Source organism: Oratosquilla oratoria, chromosome 40, assembly GCF_046742065.1.
Source record: "Oratosquilla oratoria isolate Oo_2021 chromosome 40, ASM4674206v1, whole genome shotgun sequence".
In the NCBI taxonomy this organism is placed as follows: Eukaryota; Metazoa; Arthropoda; class Malacostraca; order Stomatopoda; family Squillidae; genus Oratosquilla; species Oratosquilla oratoria.
In genome coordinates, this window is record NC_134816.1 from 43251578 (window position 1) to 43267042 (window position 15465).

At 36.1% G+C, this 15465-nt stretch overlaps 1 long non-coding RNA gene across 2 annotated transcripts in view; it reads right to left on the minus strand.

Moving 5' to 3' along the window:
* LOC143020831 (uncharacterized) overlaps positions 1-6758 on the minus strand; it is a 7731-nt gene extending 973 nt beyond the window's left edge. Inside the window, exons 1-2 of one of the 2 annotated variants that reach the window (XR_012965943.1) lie at positions 5779-6758; positions 1-299 (exon numbers count right to left, since the gene is read on the minus strand). The exon at positions 1-299 is cut by the window's left edge and continues 973 nt beyond it. This is a non-coding gene — a long non-coding RNA (uncharacterized LOC143020831). Of the gene's footprint in view, positions 300-4948; positions 5178-5778 lie in introns of those variants that run through there. The other variant, XR_012965942.1, reaches the window with a different exon arrangement.
* Positions 6759-15465: the final 8707 nt, after the last annotated feature.

The following is a 15465-nucleotide window of genomic DNA, read 5'->3' on the forward strand; positions in this document are numbered from 1 at the left end:
CACCTTTGCCAACACAGGAATTGTTCCCTTTGTTAAAAGTATCTACTTGGGTCATCAAATCACAAAAAACCGAGTTTGCATTTCCAGAAGGAAGATCTCCGTCTAAATACTTCCTATTCATATCCATTTCTTAGCAGGTAATGATTACTTCTGTATCACATCTTTTTCCATCTTTATGTATTTCCTATATCTAGAAACTTTTTTCATTTGTGTCGCTCTTGTTCCTGCACCAGTAGCCATGTACCATTGCTTCTATTCAGTGATAACTGGAAGTAAATTTGAGATGGCACAAGACGATTCTGAAAAGAAATAATCTGGATTAATTTCTCAGATCCTGTTTTTAACAATTTTAGATTGACACAAACTTGTAAAACACTGTCAAATAACATATAAAAATAAAAAACTTTCTACATACCTATAATGTAAAAACATGATGAGGTAACTTATACTCGATATTTAATGCAAAATGGTCTGGAGATTATAAAGAAAATAATCAAGCTAAAATCAAAGAGATCCAAAGGAGCCATCAGCTGTTGAAGTCAAAAGACTGTCTGGCTTGTCCTATACAGAACTTGGTGACTTACACAAAGAACCTTGGGCAAAGGATGGGAAATAGGGGACTTTGTTGTGTTGCAGAAGTGCACAATAGGAAAGGAATTCAAAAACAACAAAAATAAAATCTAATGGACATGATTAATAACCTCAGACCACAACACAAAAGAAGGAAAAACAAGGAAATTAAATAAAAAACAGAAATACATAAATACAAAGTCAAATTTTCTAATGTGACAAGTAATATGCAATCCTACCAGTAGATAATGCGGAATATAGGAAGATTTAGAACACATGATAATGCTGATACAGTGAGGCTCATTTCAGTGTTACTATAGCCTGAGGTCTACCATCATATGTCGCCTACCCAGGTGCAACCTGAAGCCTACTGCATGACCTGCGTTCCTCCGGGATGCTCCCCTCACCTGTCCATCAAACATGTGTCCTGTCCAAATACATAAAAAATGTGACCTGTCCACCTAACCTAACCTATTTGTGTCATTCTTAGAAGATGTACAAAGTGTGTATCGCTAGAATAAATGTATGGAAATATATGATAACATGTTTATTTTTACATTTCTTCCTTTAATATGAATGTAATTAGAAATCCAATTATCTATCCAAGTCATTCCTACGATTTGTACAAAATTATGTGTTTATCGCTAAAATAAATGTATGGAAATGGTAGACCTCACACTATTGTGCTAACAGGAGGTAGATCTCACACTATAGTGTGGTAGAAGACTTCACGCTATAGTAGCACCCTCATTTCTCCCACAGTAAGGTCTAATAGCCTAAGCTTATTTAGTCCCCCTGATTCATCCTATCGCCAGCCTCTCAACACCTTCATCAACTCAAAATGAATTACAAAACAGCTGACAAAAATATCCCTCCTAGCTGTGTCATTCATCCTTCCATTCACTCTAATCCAGTGGTTCTTAACCTGGGGTACCTGTACCCCCGAGGGATACGAAACATTAATCCTGGGGTGGGTGCGAGACATGGTAGCCAGTGCGATGGTACTGTGTATTTACCATGAGAAATCATAATGTGCATTCATTGTATCCTACTAATTCACATTTCTAATTTGAAATAAAAGAAGTAACTTTGTTCAGTAATACATACATATACCAAAGGCTTTTTTTCCCCCTTACACAGGAGGTAGCCATAAAGAAAAAGGCATAGAAACCACTCCCACCCATTCCATCCCCTACATACTCCACTCCCCTCCACCCTCTTCCCTCCATCTTATATTGCCACCGCCTGGATGATGGGTCATCCCTGCATCCTGTCCACTGCCCTGGGTCAGAAGCAGTGTCGCAAGACACAGAACATCTACAGCAAGGCCACTTCATTAATTCAGCGACCCCCCCACCTTCACCCTCTCTTTCCTACTCAACAGAAATTCTAAATGCATCCAAAGCCCTCTCCATTCTTTCCATCCATCTTAATCTTTCTTTCAAGCTCACTCCATCAAATTTGTCAGTATTTTCTCCTTGAGTCTTCCATTGGGCCCAATCCACCTCAGTGATGATCTTCCTTAAACACGATGTCACTAATTCGTGTCTGTGGTAATGTACAGGACTTGTATGCCTTGCATGTGTGAAAATGAAAATTTACAGTTAAGTTGATGGATAGGTGCTGCCGCATAGGGACACAACCTGTCCATGGTGGAAGAAATTGGTTTGGTACACTGGACATAACTGAATAGTTACAAAGACTTTACAACAGTTTTAGTGATAGGCCTACCTTTGAAATGAATCTCTGGATGTGTTTTTTTTTTTGTGGCCTTAGATTCAATATCACTGAGTTGATCCACATATACATAAAATATGTAACTGTATGACAGCCGGTATTAGCCAAGGATGCTTATGAAGTGGGGAAATTTGCAAAATTTGAATTTTTCTATGCCAGAAGAATTAGATAATGATTTTTAAAGTAATAATGTAAACCACTTAGTACTGTAAGATCCTAGTTATATCGAAACCGGTGGTACAGCCAAGCCCTCACTCCCTAAAATTCCGACATGTACTACCAAATTGTTGTGCTGTATAAAGGTAAAGAACAACACTTGTAAGGTCATGCCTTTTACTCTTGAATTATCATACCTAGATCGAAAGTTACGCACAGTTCCGTCTTGGACTACATCACCTTGTTCTCTTAATATCATACCTGGATTTAAGTTCATACATCTTTCCAGCTTCAGCTAGATCACCTTCTGGGCTTTTCCAAAAGTTTATGCAACTGTATGGAATGAAGAGGGGGGGGTCGCCGAATTAATGAAGCGGCCTTGCTGTGGATGTGCTGTGTCCTGCGACACTGTTTCTGACCCAGGGCAGTGGATGGGATGCAGGGATGACCCATAATCCAGGAGGTGCCAAGAGGGAAGAGGGTGAAGGGTAGTGGGAGTATGTAGGGGATGGAATGGGTGGGAGTGGTTTCTATGCCTTTTTCTTTTTGGCTACCCCCCCCCATGTAAGGGGGAAAAAAGCCTTTGGTATATGTATATGTGGAGTATTTCTTCACATCTTTTTGATTGTCTTTTTCAATTTGTCCCCACAATTCCATGAAGCCCTCCCATCTCTAATTAAGAGATCTTCATCAAAATAGTCCACCCTCTTCAATGCCCTGACCACTGCAATCAAATTTCCTCTTTCTCTTTGATCTTCAATGCAGGTCAATTTTTCTTATTGGGCAAATATATTTCAATGAGCCTTCAATGTCCAGTTCTTTGGTAAATAGGAAATCCAACCTATTGGGAATATTCATCCTTTCCAACTGAAGTCGTCTCATTCATTCACCAAGTGAATCCACATTGAGTGAATCCACTACTACATCAAACAGGGCATTAACCCAAGGAATCTGCCTTATCACTTGCTTCCCACACCTCCCAACCAACCTCACTGAAGTTAAAGTCTCCTACTAGGACTATTCTGTGTGTTCAATAAAATACTGTGAATCTTATAATTTGTTGAATACTCATTCAATTCAGTGTTATATTCATGATCACACTTAAGGAAAACTGAATACATAATTCTGAGTAGTAAGCCCTCTATACACATATTCCTTTTTAAATTTTACTTTAGGTGTGAGATGGGTATTCAAATCTCACATATGATGAGTTACTGAGCATTTCCCCCAACACATCAAAATGTGGCTCCCAGCAACCTTGCCAGATAATTATACTGTACAGTATTCAGATATCCAAGGCCCTTTATGTAGGAATGAAATTTCCCAATGATAAATCCAACACAAAATGGATTGATGAAAAAAAAAGAAAAAACAGAATATATAAATATATAGTGTATATATATATATATATATATATATATATATATATATATATATATATATATATACTTATTATATATAAAACAAGTTTAAACTTTCAGTGTCAGACTGATTGTCAGAGTTATATGCTTAGAATAAATAAATACATATATAAACTGGTCACTTTATCAAAACTATATATGTCTTATATTCTTGACAAGCTTCCATTGATCTAGCACGAGCATCTGCGCCCTCTGTTCCACCACCCTAAATGGCCCTCACCTCCACCCTTTAGAAACACCCACAGAAATTGCTGTAATAGACATACAGTACGATACAAAGAGGCCATATTCAAGAATAAGAGCAGAATGCAAAGTGACCCATACCAGCTCAGGATGTTCCCTATAATGGGGGCATACTACGGAGGACCTAATTAGAGTCAATTATCCGACAATAGATATTCATGCATCTGTGGTTCCTATAGATAACTCAGGCTCTCTTTAAGAACATATGAACATAAGAATGAAGGAGACTGCAAGAGACCAAATGCTTTGTGTTTCATAACAAACATTAAGTCAGTGATGAATCATGAAGTCCCAAACTGCTCTCACAATGCCACAAATTTTCTACAATTTGACGATGCCAAACATATTGTCATTTCCATTGCTTTGTTTATCTTGCACTAAAGTACGAATAGTGAATTCTTTGGTTGGGTTCTTACATATTGAAAAAAAAAAAAATCCTGTAAGTCCCACAAAATATTAAAAAAGTACCTACAAGTTCCACAAAATTACATCAATTTTCAGGACGGCTCGTATACACAGTTTGTTGGATTTTAGCAACAAATTTGCAATGACAGTTTTCGTGTATGACATGAAAATCAGTGGACAATTTATGGACTCAGCCAACCTTGTAACTTGATATCTGGCTCATGTGTTCCTAGTGATAAATGTTGTGAAATGAACTACACCATCGTTCATATCACAACATTTAGCATTAGGAACACATGAGCCACATATCAAGTTGTATAGTGGGCTGGATCCATAAATTGACCAAATCAGTAGTTCATTTTATGATCACCTTTTGTAAAAGAAGCCCCCTACAAACTGGAAAAAATAATATTTACCTTGTGTCTGAAGAACACAGCCACGTTACTAATTCAGTTCATGTAACCCACGTGCATATTTAATATTAGTCACAGCCACCGGTCCACTAATCGCTATAATCCTGACCGGATCATGATCCTTACGTACATGACCATGACAGATTCCAGCGTATAGTATATGTAACGAGCGCCAGATTCCACAAATAATCTTGCAAAATATTTTTGCATCGAGTTCATGCATATTTATATATTTCTTCCTACTAGTCATGATTTTAAAGAGACAAGGTAATTAAATTTTGCTGGAAGTATATATATATATATATATATGTATATATTTATATATATATATAATAAATATATATATATATATATATATTTATATATATATATATATATATATATATATATATATATATATAATTTTTGGGACAACGAAAATCTCGTTCTATGAAAAATATATATGTTCAAACGTATTACTCTAACTTGTGGGTGCAAGTTTTATAATTTTAAAACGGTGGACGTGGTATCATCCTTAACATACATTAATCTGGCACACCACTACTGAGGGTGATAAGACACGAGGTTGAATGAAATAATCCTTAGGCAGAAATAATACAAGAAAAAGGACCACCCGGTATGGACGGGATTTGTTGTCAATTTCGGAGGAACACTACAGGTTAATTCCCTCTTCCTGAAGGGGAATTTTAGGACATGAAGCGGGGAGATAGACAGCTAATTGCCAGATTCGGATTGTTGAGATTTTATATATCTACATTCTACAATCCTTACTTTCTTGTGTCGTGCAATAAATGATACCAAAGGCAAACAATTAATATTTGGGTAAGACAAACCTTAACACGATGGAATTTGTTATTTCTTCTCGTACCGACGTCCACCCGTCTACATATTTTCTGCGTGGTCTTTCTCCCTCTTTCCTTCTATTTTTCCTGTTAGGCACGTAGGTTCTAATTGTTATCTTCTCATGACGTGTCCTATAAAGTGGAACTGTCTTTTCCTGATAGTTGTTATTATTTCCCTCTGTGTACTTATTTGCTGCGGTGTTTCTTCGTGTTTTAAATTTTCAGCATCCTTCTCCAAATCCACATTTCTACTGTTTTATCCTGTCCTGCATTTGTTTACTAATTGTCCAAGTTTCACATGCATATAATAATACTGACCAAGTGTAACATTTTACAAATCTTTTTCTTGTTCTCATGTTAATCTTATTGTTAGTGTTTAATTTTGTTGAAATTATTTTTCGTTATGGTTATCCTCTTCGTCGTTCTTCCCAAGTTAATTAACATGCTTCCTTGGGTATAGAAATGGTCCACATGTGTCAATATTCTTCCTTCTACTTGAATTCTTACCCTTAGACATTCTTGTTTTTTCTTCATTACCATCACTTTTGTTTTCTTTTTATTCACTTTATATAAAGTAAAATAGAGCTAAATCATCATAGAAGACATCACAGCGGTTTTTTGAGACAGAGGGAGAGAGTGTGAGTATGTATGCGTTTATGTAATTGTCCTCTCTTCATCTTCAGTCATCACAGTTCATTTCAAAATAAGGAATATTTCCAAGATGTGTTAGTTGATCTAAGCTATTGTAGGGGCTTAGAATTCTGCGTGGAAGATTGCTGTCACCTACTTCTTTGTTAATTATCGTACGTCTGCCATTATGTTATTTTGTTTGTTTGTGTGTTCGTGCGTGTGTTCAAGCGCATCCTTACGTGAGAAAACATTCGAAAAAGTAGACACATCATGTGTCACACATGACTGTGGAGGAAAATATGGTTGATCTCTGACTCTAGCCCCTTGAGAGATGAATCAGACAACTGGGTGATTCCCAGTATCCACGAATTGGCTGGATTCCAACAGAAGAGGCTGTGTTGCTAATATACTCTATCCGTAATTCACCATGAGAACGCGAGTTCCAGGTAGTGTTTTAATCATTAAATATAAATATAAATGTAAATATAAATATAAATATGGATATAGATATGTATACAAATATCTATCTACACACACATACACATACAATATATATATATATGTATATATATATATATATATATATATATATATATATATATATATATATATATATATATATATATATATATATATATATATATTCTTTATTTCTATTCCAAGAATGGAGATTGGCGGGAAGAGATTTGAACGCTTGTGGAAATGTTCTGATCAATTCATTTGTTACTAGGTGATGATTTTATTCCCTTTCCAGACATTACAGCAGAAGACTTGTAAGATATACAGAGTTGTCTCAACAAAGAAAATTCTCTAAGCAGGTGTAGTGTGACACTTGTTATATATGTATTTTTTTCTTCAAATTTTAGGTTTTCCTTCCTATTTGGTAAAGAAGAGCCATGTGCAGACAGGAACAGACCTCTATGGTGGCCAACGTCCAAGTCGATACGGCACCCCGGTAAGGTAGTATATATATATATATATATATATATAATATATATATATATATATATATATATATATATATATATATATATATATAAGCAGAAATGTAGTAGCACATTTGTAAATGACACACAGGAACCCACAATCGGAGAAAATAAACTTCGAATAAAGAAGAATCCTATATTTCGGCTATCAACTGTAGCCCTCTTCAGGAAAGTACATAGGGTAGAGTACAAAGGGGACTTATAAGCTACAGAGAAGAAGAGATGTGGTCAGATGACCTCACTCAGGCGCTGGGCATACTGGGGTGGCGGGGGAAGGAGCGGGTGAGGAGAGAGTGGGTTGGAAAGTCCGTACCAGCTTGTTAACTGGTACGGACCTTACAGTAGGAATGTATATATATATATATATATATATATATATATATATATATATATATATATATATATATATATATATATATATATATATATCACAAACACCACAGTCAGACGAAAGAGTTGAGTAAACGAAACTATATTTCGATTTGCTAACTGGAATCCTCTTCAGTAGTTGTGATTTACAAATGTGTTACTACATTTTTCACCGATGTGTACATACATATATACATACATATATATATATATATATATATATATATATATATATATATATAGGTAAAGTTAGGGTGTACCTGGATATAAGTTATCTTTTGTTACTCAAATGGTACGCCAATCTCTGGCGAGATATTTGTTTGGTGCCATGTTGTTCAGTATATTCGGTGGAGCCCAACGTATCTGCAGGGTAGCCATTGAATGGTCCAAGATCTAAGAATATAAAGTCTAACCACTTCCGACCGAATTTCGAGGGAGTTGGCGCAGCGGGCCCGTGAACGTCACCTGGCTGTTCAAAGTGGGGTTAGCGGGTCCTATAGCTGTCAGTTGAAGCTGGTCCGTCGTTCGAAAATGACGTCGCCTTCGCTCGCACTGCTCCACGCAATTAGTTATATTCTGACAAATATTATATAAAATATATATATAAATATATATAAAATATTATAGTTCCTGTCTATATATATGAATATATAATATATATGATATATAATATATATATACATATATATAATATATAAAATGTTATAGTTCCTGTCTTCCTTGGCGTTTCACATTTTTCTTCAGTGTATCACAAAGAGAAAATGGACTCAGCCAAATGACGTCAGAAGCTGCGCAGAAGAATGTAAACGGTCTGACCTGTATATTTAGACCTTGGAATGGTCCACTGGCGTGGAATTCCACCGTCCATCGGATGTGCCAATAAACAGCGCCTGCGACGGTGTGGGAACTGTTCTTTCCTACAGACCCTGTTCGATATGGATTCCACATACATTATCTGTGAAAGACATAATTTTTGTAGTCATTAAAATACATCCAGTAGCTGTGGTAGACAATTTTTGTAGTCATTAGAATACATCCAGAATCTGTGTTCGACATAATTTTTATAGTCATTAAAATTCATACCTTTCCCACCAACTTGCAGTGTAACCTGAACTTTCATTAGCTTAATTGATTATGGTTACTGAAGAGTTTCAACAGTGGCGGCGCCAGGGGGGGGCTTGGGGGGGGGGGGGTTCTAGCCCCCCCCCAAAGAAGTGGCCAGCCCCCCCAAAAAGTGGCCAGCCCCCCCAACTGAAATGAGCAAATTGAAAATTTAAAACACTAATTGAAATAATTTTATTAAGTGGAATTTTTAATTGCCAGGGCTAAAGATTTGTCAGCCATCAGTGCTAGTCCTACCATTAACCCCCTCCCCTTCTGAAATGAGGATAATATATGTGTATTATCATATTACTATTAGCCCCCCAAAAAATTTGCTCAGCCCCCCCTAAGCCTCCCCAACTAAAAATTCCTGGCGCCGCCGCTGTATATATATATATACATATATATACATGTATATATATATGTATATATATAATTGTGTGTGTGTATGTGTCATTGACCATGGCTTTGGTTCACGTGTTGGACTCGTGATCGACAGTTATCAACCTACCAGATGAGAGCTCAGAGCTCGTATGACCGATCTATGGGTAATACTATGACCTTACACGCACACACACACCCAACTCCCCGCCCACGAGAGTTGGAATAACACCCCACAGCGCAGCGATACTGAAATCATTTCAGCCCTGGGCGGGAATCGAACCTGGACCGCCGTAGTGGCAGCCGGGAACTATACCAACCGCGCCATGAGTGTGTGTGTGTGTGTGTGTGTGTGTGTGTGTGTGTGCTTTCGACACAACCCTTGGGGTAATCAAATTACAGCCCAACGTCAAGGGTTATCACACTGGGCTATTTTTCCTCCGACCTCCGATTTGTTGGCGATACCGCTCACCTCCAGCATATTTTCCGCCGTCAAATCACCACGGCAAACTGTTTTTGTTTTCCTAATAAATGTCTTTGGATTTGCTGGAGGAAATTGATTTTCCTTCAGCATATAATCAGATTCCTTTTCGAAAGCTGCGGACTGCAAATCTTCTCCAACAATCGGAGGTAAGGTTTCCCAGTGTGACAGCCCTTGTTAGGGTGATCGTGTTAAAGAAAAAAAAAATCCTGGGTAATTCTAAGAAAGGGGAAAGAAAACGGAAGAAAACGTAACGCACTCGCGTAACCCACCTCCCGTTTTCTACGAAAATGTTCTTCAATCTTAGTTTTATTCTATCTTCTATTGTATTTCTCTATACGTTCTTTTTGATTAATCATTCGTCTATTCCATTTATTCATTTATTTTTGTCTATTTATTTATCTATTTTTTCACTTGCCTATTTCTCCTCTATTTAGCCATGAGTGATTTATTCATATACTTATTTATTTACTTATTCATTTATTAATTTATCTATTTATTCATTTATCCATTGAATTATCTTATTTATATGTTTATTTATTTATTTATCTATCTATTTATTCATTCATTCATATATCTACTTATTCATTTATTTATTTACTTATTTATTAATTTATTTGCTTATCTATTATTTCATATCTTTATTTTTTTATTCATTAATTAATTTATTAATTCATTCATTTATCTATTTATTAATTGTTTTGACCTCACACACACACACACACACACACACACACACACACACACACACACACAGTCAGCTCCTTGCCCAATAGAGCCGGGTACCAGACTGCGGTGCTTTCCAATCCTAGGCAGGGAACGATCTCGGATCAATGAGTTAACAGGCGAGCACGGTATCACTACACTAGTGTGTGTGTGTGTGTGTATTTACCTAGTTGTATTTTACGGGAAGGGGAGCTATGCTCGTGGGGTACCGTCTTCATATCTCATTTTATCTAAACTATTTTTAAATTCGTGTATTGTTTTTGCACACACCACTTTCTCATCTAACTTGTTCCAACTGTCTATTACTCTGTGAGGAAAGCTGTTCTTTTTCAAATCTCTTCTATAGCTGTCTTTTTTTATTTTCTTTCCGTGTCCTCTTGTATTTCTGTCATCCCATTTTATCAGATTCTCTCTATCAGTAATTTCTATGCCTTTCATGATTCTGTAAATAGCTATCAAATCTCCTCTCTCTCTTCTTTGCTCTAGTGTCTGTAGTTTAAGTTTTTGTAGTCTCTCTTCATATGATAGTTTTGAGAGTGTTGGTGCCAGTTTTGTGATTGCTCTTTGTATTCTTTCAAGTTTTTTTATACATTTTTTTGTACTTGGTGACCATATCGTTGCTGCATATTCTAATCTTGGTCTTATCAGGGTGATTAGGATTTTCCTCACCATTTCTTCATCCAGGTATGTAAATGCCACTTTGATTGTTCTTATTAAATTATAAGTTTCTCCAAAAATCTTATTTATATGTTTCTCAGGTGACATATTATTCATAACAATGACTCCCAGGTCCTTCTCATTTTTTACTTTTTTTATTCCTTCTTCTCCCAAATTATATGATCCTGTTATTCTGTTTTTGCTTTTTCCAAATTCCATTATACTACACTTTTTTGTATTGAACTCCATCTCCCACTTCCTACTCCATTCTTGTACTTTATTTAGATCTCTCTGTAGTGATTCACAATCTTCTTCAGTTTTCACTCTTTTCAGTAGTTTTGCATCATCTGCAAAGAAGCTCATATAGCTTTCAATTCCTTCATCCATATCATTAATATATATAGCAAACATTATTGGGGCCAGAACTGTTCCCTGCGGGACACCGCTTATTACTTCATTCCATTTTGAGTGCTGATCTCTTATCACTACTCTCATTTTTCTGTCTTGCAAAAAGTCTTCCATCCAATTTAGCAATTTACCTTGTATTCCTCCTTCATATTCTAATTTCTTAAGCAACTTCTTATGTGGTACTTTGTCAAAAGCTTTTTTAGGTCTAGAAATGCACAATCAGCCCATCCATCTCTTTCTTGTATTATATCTATTAGCCTTGAATAGAAACATATTAAATTGGTGACGCATGACCGTCCTTGTCTGAATCCAAATTGCCTTGGATTTAGTACGTTGTTTTTTTCCAAGTATTTTACCCATCTACTTTTGATAATTCTTTCACAAATTTTTGCTATTGTACTTGTTAGAGAGACTGGTCTATAGTTGGTAGGTTCTTCTTTATTTCCTTTATATATAGGTACTATATTTGCTTTTTTCCAATCTTCTGGAACTTTTCCTTCTTTTAAGGAACTGCTTATTATGCTATGTATTTTGTCTGCCAGTTCATTCCTGCATTCTTTCAGAATCCAGTTTGCTATTTCATCTGGCCCATGCGATTTTCTGACATCAAAATTACCCAAGTGTGTCAATATTTCATTCTTTGTTACTTCTATTTCTTCCATAGGGGGGACTTTTTCTTTCCACTCAATCTCTTCAGGTTGTATATTTTCCCTTGTAAACACTGATTTAAAATGTTTGTTCATAATTTCTGCCATTTCCATTTCCTCAGTGTATTCAACTCCTCCTTGTCTCAATTTCTCCAAGTCTTGTTTGTTTTTCAGTTTATTGTTTACAAATCTGTAGAATAGTTTTGGTTGATCTTTACACTTTTCTATAACATCTTTTTCATATTTTCTTTTTTCCTCTCTGCACTTTTGTACATATTCATTTCTATAACCAGTATATATTTTCCATTTTTCAGGTCTTCTGTCTTTTTTCCATCTGGTCCAGGCTTTGTCTCTTTTGTCTTTTAACTCCCTACAACTTTTGTTGTACCAGCATTTTACATATTCTTTTTCTTGTTTTTGTCTTGGGACATACTTTTCCACTCCTTTTTTGTAAATTTTTGTCAAAATATTCCATTTCTCTTCCACTGATGTTTCTTCTTTGTATATTTCTTCCCAGTTTTCTTGTTGGAAGAATTCTCTTATTTTATCAAAGTTTGTTTTTTCATACATCATTCTTCCTTTTCTATATTGTTCATTTCTTTTCATATATTTTTCTTCATTAAGTTCCAGTTCAATCAATATGTGGTCACTTTTACCTATTGGTGTTTTATATTCAATCTTGTCCACTATTCTAGGTTCAGATGTAATTATTAAGTCTAGCCTCGATGGTTCTTCTTCATTTCTATACCTAGTGTTCTCTTGTATCCATTGTGTCATTGAATGGTCAGTAATCATCTCAAGTAGAGCATTTCCCCATGAGTCATCACCACTCTTTACTGTCATTTCTTCCCAGCAGATTTCTTTGCAATTAAAGTCGCCCATCATAACTATTCTTCCTCCGTCTTCCATTATTTTAGTTAATGCTATCTTTGTGTCCTCTAGCATACTTTTATATTCACTCTCCTCCCATGAGGCTGTTTTCGGAGGCACATAATTGATCACAAATTTTCTGCTCTTCTTATCTCTGTCTTCCACTTCTATCATAATCATCTCTACTGTATTCTTTCCATATATGACACCTTTCACGTTTATATCCTTCTTAGTCAGGAACATAACTCCACCCCCTTGCTTTTTCTCTCTGTTTCTAATCCAATAATTGTATGCATCATGTCCTACACTGTTGGGTGGTAGTGGGCCTTTTAATTTTGTTTCTACAATTCCCATTATGTCCGGTTCTTTTTCTTTCAAATAATCATTCAGCTCATTCAATCCTGTTATTAATCCATCTATATTTGTGTAAGACACTCTTAGTTTTCTGCCACTTCCATTGTGTTCTCTGTTTCCCTTATGTTTTTCTTTTGTATGTCGAACTTCCTTAGTTTCATGTTCACTACTCTCCAATAGAATCTCTCTTTCTCTGACTCCGTTCTGTTCTCGTTTTTTGTCTTAGCTTCCAGTCTTTTCTGCTTTTCTTCCTCTCTTTCCTCTTTATTCATTTCTCTTTTTATCCATATCTTTTTGTATTGTTCACTTGTTGCTAGTTTCCCTGTTTTGGATAAGATATTCTCTGCCGTTGTTTGTGACTTGAATTTAATCTTAATTGGTCTGGTCTTGTCTGTGCTATACTTTCCGAGTCTAAATTTCTCTTCGATTTGTTTCATAATTTCTGGTTCATCTTCCTGAACTGATTCTAGTAATTGGCTTACTTTTTCATTTTCCTCTTTGATTCTTGTGGTTCTATCTGTGTTGTGTTTCTCTTCCATTCCTAATATAATTATACATTTCTTCTTGTCTGCTAAATCCCTTACTATATTCTCCTTTTGTCTCATCACTTTAATAACTGAGTCTTCAGTATGTTCTTTCAATTGCTGTTTGACTATGTCAGTGAATGAAACCTTATTTCCTTCTTGGGTTGTTCTCCAATTTTTAGCTTCTTTAGCTATTGTTTCTCTGTTTTCTTTACTATTCTTCTTCAATTCCTCATTCTCCACCTTTACCTCTCTTAACTGTCTTTTTAGTTCTTCTATTTCATCAGTTAAGTTTTTATTCGCCTTTTCCAGTTCTTCCAACCCTTTGTAAAATGGTGTTCATATGACCTAACCTACTCTCCAAGTCCTCGATCACCTTATCAACCTTCTTCTCTAGTCTTGTCAGTCGGGGGGGGGGGGGTTTGTGTGCCCCCCACTCTATTTAAATCCCTTGAAAATATTATCATCACTTTCTGCTATATTGCTCCTATCTATACCTCTAATCTTCACATTCATATTAGAAATTTCGTTATCATCCAACTCGTCTTGGGGTCGTTTGTCTACCTTACGGCGGCCCGTCAGGGCCATTTCCTCCACCTCCTCATTACCTTCCATTTCCCCAGCAATCCCTCCCCCTCTCCTCTTTCCTTACTTTCCCACTACCCCACGAGCAATTTCCCCCCACCCTGCAAATACAAAAAGGCACTTCTCTTTGCGTTGGGATCCACAATCTGCACTTTTCTTCAGAGCGTTCTTCAAGCCGTCCGTTCGTTGAAAGTGTGTGTGTGTGTGTGTGTGTGTGTGTGTGTGTGTGTGTGTGTGTGTGTGTGTGTGTGTGTGTGTGTGTGAAAGAAGAGAGGAAAATATATATAAACGGAAGAGAGAGAGAGAGAGAGAGAGAGAGAGAGAGAGAGAGTACCAAACTATGTACATTCAACTCCATTGCGTTATGTTACGCAACGATTAAATACATACATAAATAAATAAATAAATAAACAAATAAATAAATAGATAATGAATAAATGAATAAATAAATAAATAAACAAATAAATAAATAATAAATAAATAAATAGATAATGATGAATAAATAAATTAATAGATTAATAAATAATAAACAAATGAATAGATAAATAAATAATAAACAAACAAACAAACAAATTAATAAATATATAAAATAAATTAATTAAACATTGCAAGCTGTTGTCGTCTTAACATGAGCTCTGTGACCAAAGCGATGCCCATGAATGCAGGTAAGACGAGTTAAGCGAATCGGGAAATCCTCGCCATCCTTTACCGGGAATTCCCCGTGTGCGTTTGTCTGCGAATGCGTACGTATGTGTACGTGCCATAAAGGTGCTCTGCGGAGCGGGAATTCCCCGAGTCTTCTACCTGTGTGTGTGTGTGTTTGCGCGCGCGCGTGTGTAGGGAAGTCCCTTTTCACTTTTGGAATGACCATATGTTATCAAAACCACAATGAATGGAATTGTTAGAACATTTAGTGCCTTCAGGTTTCTGCAGGCGAAGTCCTTTTGTAGTCGTTCAAA